General features: G+C 35.6%; 1 protein-coding gene across 1 annotated transcript in view; it reads right to left on the reverse strand.

Annotated features, from left to right (window-relative positions):
* The window catches only part of LOC124642054 (sodium-coupled monocarboxylate transporter 1), a 30,569-nt gene extending 28,672 nt beyond the window's left edge, over positions 1–1,897 (reverse strand). Inside the window, exon 1 of the mRNA XM_047180352.1 lies at positions 1,763–1,897. The gene's annotated coding sequence lies outside the window, so the exon portion shown is untranslated. The remainder of the gene's footprint in view (positions 1–1,762) is intronic.
* Between the last annotated feature and the right edge of the window lie 7,126 nt (positions 1,898–9,023).

The following is a 9,023-nucleotide window of genomic DNA, read 5'->3' on the forward strand; positions in this document are numbered from 1 at the left end:
CATTCAAGGGTGTGTTACATCATTTTACTATAACCAGTACTAGCTATGGCATGCCGTACGTTTAGGGCTGCCATCCGTCCGGGTTTCCCCGAATTTCAAGAAGTGCCCAGACACTTTTCATGTAAGGAAGAACCTCATGGAATGTATATGGTAATAGTTAATGGATTAAAAATTGGGTCTTGTTTTTTTTCGGCTTAAATATGCGATTTACGCCAAATGTCCGAGTTTTTTTGAATATTTGTCCGGATTTGACGAAATTCGAGATGGTAGCCCTACATACATTGGACAAATCGGCGATATGACAACTTAAAATGGTTCGGTTAAATATTCACAATTGATGACAATGTTTCAGTAAAAGGCAGTAAAGAAACATTTCAATGTAAATTGTTGCCAATTCAAACTTCGAACCAGTTTAAATTTCGAATAAAAAAGTGTCAATAAAGTTTTATTTTGTCCAATTAGAAGTAAAAGACTTAATTGGCTTTCAATTAGCGGATAAATTCAAGCAGTTTTTTGTCAAAATTACAATATATTAATAACCTATAAAAAATCAAAAGTAGAACAATATTTAGGTAAACTTTGCAAGATTGAGAAGACCGAGGTCAAAACCTGTGTTTTTGATATTTGAGTTGAGGAACTGAAATATCAAAAACATAATTGCTTAAATTGTACACGCACGTTTTAAAGGCGCTTTCTTTATTTCTATTCCCTCTTGATTTATCAGAATTTATCGCATTCCGAGGTCAATTTGTAGATACGTACTGTAGCCCTACTTCCTAACCAACATTATGAAAGCGAAAGTAATCTTTTTTCATTCACTTCACTTATGAAGTCAGCGTAAGTTAGAGTCAGCGTGTCAGCGTAATAACTACTATTAGTACCTAATAAAAAATACTTTCAGGATTATTACATGAACTTTAAGTCCAATCCTTGAAGTCCTTGTAAGGTTATACTCTGAAAAACTACATTTACAAACAAAGCATTGTTTAAGCTTTCGCGGAAAATCAATGCGTATGGCCGGCTGAACTTTTCAGGGCCAGGCAAGCTGCCAATCTTCGTTCAAGACTAAGTTCAAGGCATCCATTCTTTCTTTCATGAAGGACTTTGCTGAAGTTTGCAGTATTTAATTTGTAATTTATTGTATGTGGACTTTATTGAAGCACTGAATATAAAGGTCGTCGAGAAATTATTTGTTTAAGGACATGTAAAATTAGTTTATTTTGGGAAAATATTTATGCTTAAGTTGGTTTTACTGATGCTTTTTAATTGCATGTGCGTAAGATGATTAAAATATTTATGATATAGTACATTTCAAATCAAACGTTAAAAGTCGTCGCAATCGCAACTTTTCTGTCTCATCTCAGGATCTCATTTGTTTGTAAAATTTTATACTTTTTGACCCAGCATAACAATTGCATCAGCTCTTTAATATTAATAAGAAAATAATAATGCATTGTTATTTTAAAGGAGCAATAATAACAGCTCACATAATCTCTGTTGGGAAAACAACAAAACGGTATTGTTTTCATGAATTAAATACATGTTTTACTATGCAATTTGCTGCACTAGAATGTTTTTTCCATATTTTAACACCAACTCTCTAATGAAAATTATTGACTGAAACCCAAAAATGTTACCCTTATAATTTGTTTACAAATTGAAAATTTTCATTGAATTTCCAAAAAAAAAAAACACTAAAAACAGAATGTTGTTTCCTCGACAATTACAAACAAAAACAATACATATCAACAATAATACTCACAATTTTACAAGATCCGAAAATACACTATTTTTGGCTTACAGCCACTTCGAGTCACTACGATGCAACGCGTGCGTTCGTCGCGACGGCACACGCGCGAATGCGTTTGATGCGGATCGCGGACGCAACAACACTGTTGTCGGAATTAGCGCATGCGTCTTATATGCAAGAATTGTTGTTTGGTATGTAAACATGGCTTCTACGGGTATCGCTCATGTGATTTGTATTAAGTTTAGTGGTTAAGTAAGGCAGGTCGCGGCTTCGATTTTGGGAGTTTGAAGGTTTTTCGGGAGAATTATGGGGACCAATTTCTTTGGTAAGGGAAAAGATGCTAGTATTCATGAGATATAGAGTGCCTTTGGGAATTTTGCCAATTTCGAAATCACAAACATATTTTTCCAAATAAAGGCTTAGGCCATAACCAGTAACCGGTTGAGGAGATTATTTATTTTTAAGTTCTAGTCACTTAACAAATATGAATATGCATTAAACTATATTAGGTATTAAATCCCGTCACATATAGTTTAAGATATTGTGTGGCGAATTGTAAAAAAAAAAACCTAATCCATTCAGTGGTTTGGGCACAGGAGTCATTTTTCGTTTTCATAATTTACAACATCATGTGTAAAGCAGAGATAAAGTTAGGAGTATCGAATGTTTTGACCAGTTGACGGCTGAAAGTTTTCAAGGGAGAGTTTCTGTTGTTTGTAATGACTGACTCTTATATGGTGTTCTAATTCTCGGACATTTATATTATATTTACTTTGTTTGAAAAATTATTTATTTTTTATTTTTGCGTATTTATTTTTTTCTTTGTGCTAATCAACGAATATTAACCAGTATACCTATTAACGTATTTAATTTCATGTGATTAGGTACGACACACCCGATACACTGCGTTTGTTACGGGTAATGTACTAAGCAACTGGTTGCTACATTGTTGGTCTCGGATTCGATTCAGTCAGGCTTCCACTATCAAAATTTTGGTCATATGGGTGGATTTTCAGATCAAGGACACATAAAACCTTGCTTAATACTTAAATAGGGGATTTACTTTGGCTTAACAAAACAAACAGAGTAGATGTGGATAATAACAACAATACCACGTGGGTTCGGTAATTACTACGCGCGGTAATTGTCATGAAAATTACCTTAAAGCATTATGTCGATTTGTAGGCGAATGGTGCCGCTTGGAATGTAATATTGCATTGTCATGCCTGGTCTTTTCATCAAACTGTAGGCTCGGCTTTTGGACCTTTTTTGGAGCTGGGAAATCATCAAATTTCCCATCCGCTGCGGGTGCAACGGGACGGAATTTTATTTCTTCAAGAGCCCTTTGTGTACTAGGGCCTCACTAACTCGGGCAGAAGGTCAGCTAAACTGCCTATGGTGTAAGGTACCCGTCCACGTACTATGTGAACAAAACACAGCACTTCCAAATTAAAAAGTGCTGCGTATGCCATTCTTGTAAAGTTTTCCGAAAACCTATTGAAAGCCGGGAACGCTTCGGCGTAGCGGGTTGTTCATGGGCGGCGATAAACCGGCATTCCATCAAGTGATTCTCCTGAACATTTGCCTCCTATTAAAATTTTGTAAGTAGGCAGATACTGTGTACAATTGCAAATAATTAACTTTACGGCACCCCAACTTACAGTATATCACCAAAAAAATAACTTGCCGAATTGCTTGTATATCCTAATCGCCTAATGTAATAACATTACCTACAAGACCTGTGCACACTTTTAAACGAAAACGCTTGCACTCGTACGCAGTGTATTAAGTAGCTGTACCTAAGTAGGCAATTTATAATTGCTCCTTTATGATTAATTAACATACTTAATTATGCTCGCATTAATTTACAAATTGCTTTGATAAAATAATTGCTCTTATCTCTGTTATGTTAATGAAGTTGAAAAATTCGTATAAGTAGCTGGTAAGTAATATCAGTTATTTCTTTAATACCTACGCATACATATTAGATATCTACATATTATATTGCTATCAATTTTTTCAACATAGAATTGGTCACACTACTAGTCTTCATCCTCCGAGCCTTTTTCCCAACTATGTTGGGGTCGGCTTCCAGTCTAACCGGATTCAGCTGAATACCAGTGCTTTACAAGAAGCGACTGCCTATCTGACCTCCTCAACCCAGTTACCCGGGCAACCCAATACCGCTTGGTTAGACTGGTATCAGACTTACTGGCTTCTGACTACCCGTAACGACTGCCAAGGATGTTCAATGACAGCCGGGACCTACAGTTTAACGTGTCATCCGAAACACAGTCATTGGTGTCTAAGATATAGTTAGAAAGTACATACAAACTTAGAAAAGTTGCACATTACTGGTCTTACAGTATTTAAATAAAAATAGCCGTTAATTCCATTCATAATCATCAAATCTCAAAATAAAATACCTCTTTAAATACTGAATGCAAAAGAATCATACTATTTAACCACGAAATAGCCACATGACCATGCACCAGATAGCTTGTACCTAAAAATTGTAAAGTCATCATATTTTGCGCATTGGCTTAACAAACATCTTTAATTGCACCACCAGTACCTAATCAACACAGGCTTCTGCCTAAACATTTAACAAACTTTCCTAACTAAACTTACTAGCCAAACGTCAAATCGCCGTCCATTGGGCAAATCGGTGATAGACGTCTAGTTTGATTATCACCATAGTTATAAATGTGGTGCAACCCACTTCATGGTTTTAAGTAAGACATACCTAATCTAGCTAGGATGTCTATCACTAATAGTAAGCTTTTGTGTACCTAATATGAGTTTTTTATTTCAGTAATATATAGGGAAATAAGTGACAGGTATAATTAAATGAGGAAGGGAAAATCGAATTATCTGTTTTACCTACCCATTAATGGTTTTACCGAAGAATTTTAATACGTCAATGTTAACTTTTAAAAATAGATCAGGCCGGTCTTTCCTTGACTATCTTGAAAAGTAACAATGTCAAGGGTCTCTTTAAAAAAAAAACATCCATAGTAAAAATACCATGAACAATGTAGACTCGTGTCTAAAATGAATAAACTTACCTACTTACATCAATTAAATCATCAAATCAGACAATATTATAGTGTACTAGCATTTGCGAAAACACAGATGCACTCTCTATTTCCTCACTCTTATAGTCCGATGGGCTATCAGACACGACCGGAAAGAGTTCCAAGATTTTAGGTTTAGGTACAAAGAGCGGGTTCCAAAGAAACAACCGCAAGTGATATTGCATTATGACATCTCCTCTAGTCATTTTATAGTCCATGCGCAGGACCAACATTCACGAGCTCGCCGATACACGGATGTAACAGCCACCAACTTCCAGATTCCAGTCTGTTACAGCCTTTTTATCATCCCACTTCGGGCACAGGCCTCCTCTCACACGGAGAAGGATTGAGCATTAATCATGAGCATAAATAGCAATATACTCGTATATAGCATAAGATTCCAGGCTGCCTTGTGAAAATTACTTAAAACCCTTGGAACGTTTCTATCCGACCGACCTGGGAATCGAAACCCAGAGCACAATCACGCTTGGCGACGGGATCAAAGAAGCAATTTTAAGACAGTCTAAATCTAATACAAACAATAGTGTAAACATACAACTATGAAATCTTAAAGCACACTGTCAGAAGCCATGTGACTGCACGTCACGACTTATTCATTCAAGCTAGACGGAGATTATCAGCGTCCCGTCTAGCATACATGAATGAATCACGAGATACGTTACACGATAAAATGTAATTGTTAGAAGATTCACTTGTAACAATTACTGAGATTTCCTGTAAGAGTTACCGAGGCCTTTAAAAGGTTCCAGAAGTTGTTTTAGTAGTTCGAGTCTTACACTCCTTTCGTCGCATCCATTTGGAGATTTAAAACGCCTAAGCCTGCTGAATAACGCATAGGAAAATCCAATGCAACCTTTTCTCCTCCGTGAATGCAACCGATCGAAAAAACAGTTCGGTTTATCTTCATTCGTTTAAACAGTTCTCGGATTCTCAATGAGCAAAGCAGTAAATAAATTTAACACTTCCTCGTAAAATAAAGAATATAGGAAAGACCAGTACTGCCCTAGTAATCGCGTTAAGATTGCACATTAGTCATCACAAATCATTGCAGGATATGACACAGGTCATCTAACGACTAAGGAGATTAATGAATGAATCATTCAAATTGTAGCTATTGAAGATTCGTTGTACTGGAAATAGGGCTTTCTTTAACGATCTGGCCTTCGATTAATTCGAGATCATTCGAAGTTTGTTGCGCCAGTTCTTCTTCCTAGCAATAGCACATGAGAACTGACGAAGGTTTTTTGGAGTTGTCTCATGTTTTTTGATGTTTGCAAAGTACTGTTTTTCAGACTACTTTGAATTAATGCTCAATCATTAATATTTTTTTCTTCTAATACATGTAATCTATTTGATTTGGCTGAAAATTAGAGGTAACTTAGACCCGGGAGAAGGTTTTAGGATAGTTTTTGTCACCATCCGGCTACGGGACGCGGGTGAAACCGCGGGCGAAAGGTTATAACTTTGTATTGTACCTTTTATAATTACCAAATACAAAAAAAAATCCCTACTAATATTATAAATGCGAAAGTAACTCTGTCTATCTCTTTGTCTGTCTATCTGTTATGCTTTCAAGTCTAAACCACTGAACAGATTTTAATAAAATTTGATACAGAGATAGAGTTGACATTGAGAAAGAACAAAGGATATTTTTTATCCCGGACTTTTGAAGAATTCTCTTGGAAATATAACCGAACTCTACGCGGGCGAAGCCGCGGTCGGAAACTAGTCCTGAATAAAACAAATTAACTTACATTTTTTCGGACATGGAATCCAAAGCAAACTGCTATGCAGCAGCGAACCAAAAGTAGTAGATATCATATTTTTCTTTACGCACTGGCGTTGTAGGTGTCCAATCTCAGTTAAGCAGCAACTGACCTTCTTCTGAAATTACATTGCAAAATTAACAATCAGTTTTAACCAAACAGTGAGTGTACCACGCTGTTTTTGGATGTTTCCGAAAATAATATAAATCTTAAATCAACAATTTCGCGGTAGATTTCCGCGGTAACTTTGGGAAGGGGCGATTATTTACTTTGAGAAGACGAACAAACGTCATTATGATAATCATGCAGAGATTTCAATGAGAGAGCCATCACGTGTGTGTCAAATGGTGCTCGTGAATGATGACGGCATTTTGCAGTAAAATGTTCACGCTGGTGTTGAATGGGTTGGGTAGTGGAGTAAGATAGCGCCCTTCACTTGTTTTATGCCTGCTGATATTTGAATAGTTTTAAGCACACTTCTTCTGCAGCAGGCATCGACTTCAGAGGAATTTTTGGTAGTTTCGGCTTATTTAATTTTTTACTTATTTTAATTGGATTTTTATTAACTAACAGTGCTTGAACTCTTTTATTCATAAGCAACTAGTGGCCACAGGTCACATTTTTTTTGCCAATTATTTCGTTGATCATCTCGCTACCATGTACCTACATTTTTTTTAAAATTTATATGGGATATATTATATAAAATGGGATGATGGGATATTTTTTATCTAGTGATTAACCAATTACCTATTAGCCTGTTATTATCCAATAAATTCTTAACTAAAATCATCTTGTCACTGTAGGTACAAATAACGGGGTTTTGTTAACAAAGCATTGCTAGCTAATTCGGAGGAATTACATAAAAGTTTGTTTTATTTATGTGTATTTTGGGCCATCAAGATAAAACCGTCTAGTAGCGCTAGTCTTAATCTAGACTGAAGTTTGATTAACATGTTACAGTTCATGCATTCAGGTAAAGAGATTATGTTGAAAATAAGAGCCCTGGGTCTTTGGGTCATAGGAATTTTCCGGTTGCAATTTTTTGTGGATTTGAGTAACCCGCATAAAGCAGCCCGGAGTGTGGAGGATGGTAATTGATACACCAGTGCATCGGAGAGCAAGTTCATGTCAGTCCTGCGCCTGATCTCTTCTCTGGTCGAGTCGGATTGCCATCCCATCGGGCTATGAGAGTGAGGAATAGAATGTAGGTACCTGGGTCTGCGGAAAATGCTTGTGCATTAAGTATCATTTGTCCTGCGCACATAATCTTCTTAGAGAGATATATAGATAGATCTTTTTAGAGATAATTTAGCTGCCATGGCCGATAATATCGGTCTGAGCGACATTATTAAGTATCAGCCATTGAAAATTCTTAATTTCAAAAGTATTTGATATTTTCTTTGAATTCAATGTTTATCTAGATACTTTATGTAGCCAAAGACAATTAGTAAATGACATTTTGAGGTTTTTCCTACTCCTCCTACTTATCTTAACTGCGTTAGTCATTATTAAATGTTGGTCAGAATAACCTATTACAGTTTCTGAGATAAATTAATTAGAAACGCTATTTATATCACGGGACAATAATATTTATGCATATGACGATACCTAAGTAAATACTAAAATACCTAATGGATTTGATTTACCACGTTAATATTGTAGATTATTATAAGTCCTCATATTATTTCTATTTTTGGGTATTTTTACCTACTAATTTGTTTGTAACTTACAGCTAATTATTCTAATAATAGGTATTTATTATTGTTTGTGTATCTAAATAAAATATTAGAGTTAACAGACTGAGTCAGGGGGGATTTCATAATAAAATCAAATTAAGTGACATACAAATTGGCCCCAAATGTTGGGATCTACTAAATCTGTTTTTAGTCTTTTTAATTTAGATCAACAATCATAACTGATAAGAAATGCTCTAGATTTTAAAAATAAAACGTTGCACAATTTTAAAACCTATTTATTTACACAGTATATTAGCGGGGTTATGAATGAACCAATTTTGATGTAATTTGGACGTAGGCTGTTTATCCGTGAAAATGAAACTGAATGAATAGATAATATTATGGCAATAAAATTGAGAATCGTGATGACACATGTTATGGCGCTTCTTGGCCGCTGTTTTTTTACCAATAATGGAAAAGTTGACTCCTATGTTTACAGTTTCGTTATCAATTTAGGTGAAGGTCTGTAATGTGTGGTTAAATTATAATTAAGTTGCTGTCATACTTTTCTGCCTTGATCACGCTTACGATGCGTGAGGAATCTACCTATGTATAACATCTTAACGTGGGTATCCAGTTAAGGATTTTAGGGTTAGCTATTTTTTCTTTTAGGAAGCTGCTCAAATGATCTACTCCAGACAGAAGGTGAAGAGAGGTGTCTGACTTTTACCGA

The sequence above is a fragment of the Helicoverpa zea genome, chromosome 23 (assembly GCF_022581195.2).
Source record: "Helicoverpa zea isolate HzStark_Cry1AcR chromosome 23, ilHelZeax1.1, whole genome shotgun sequence".
Lineage (NCBI taxonomy): Eukaryota > Metazoa > Arthropoda > Insecta > Lepidoptera > Noctuidae > Helicoverpa > Helicoverpa zea.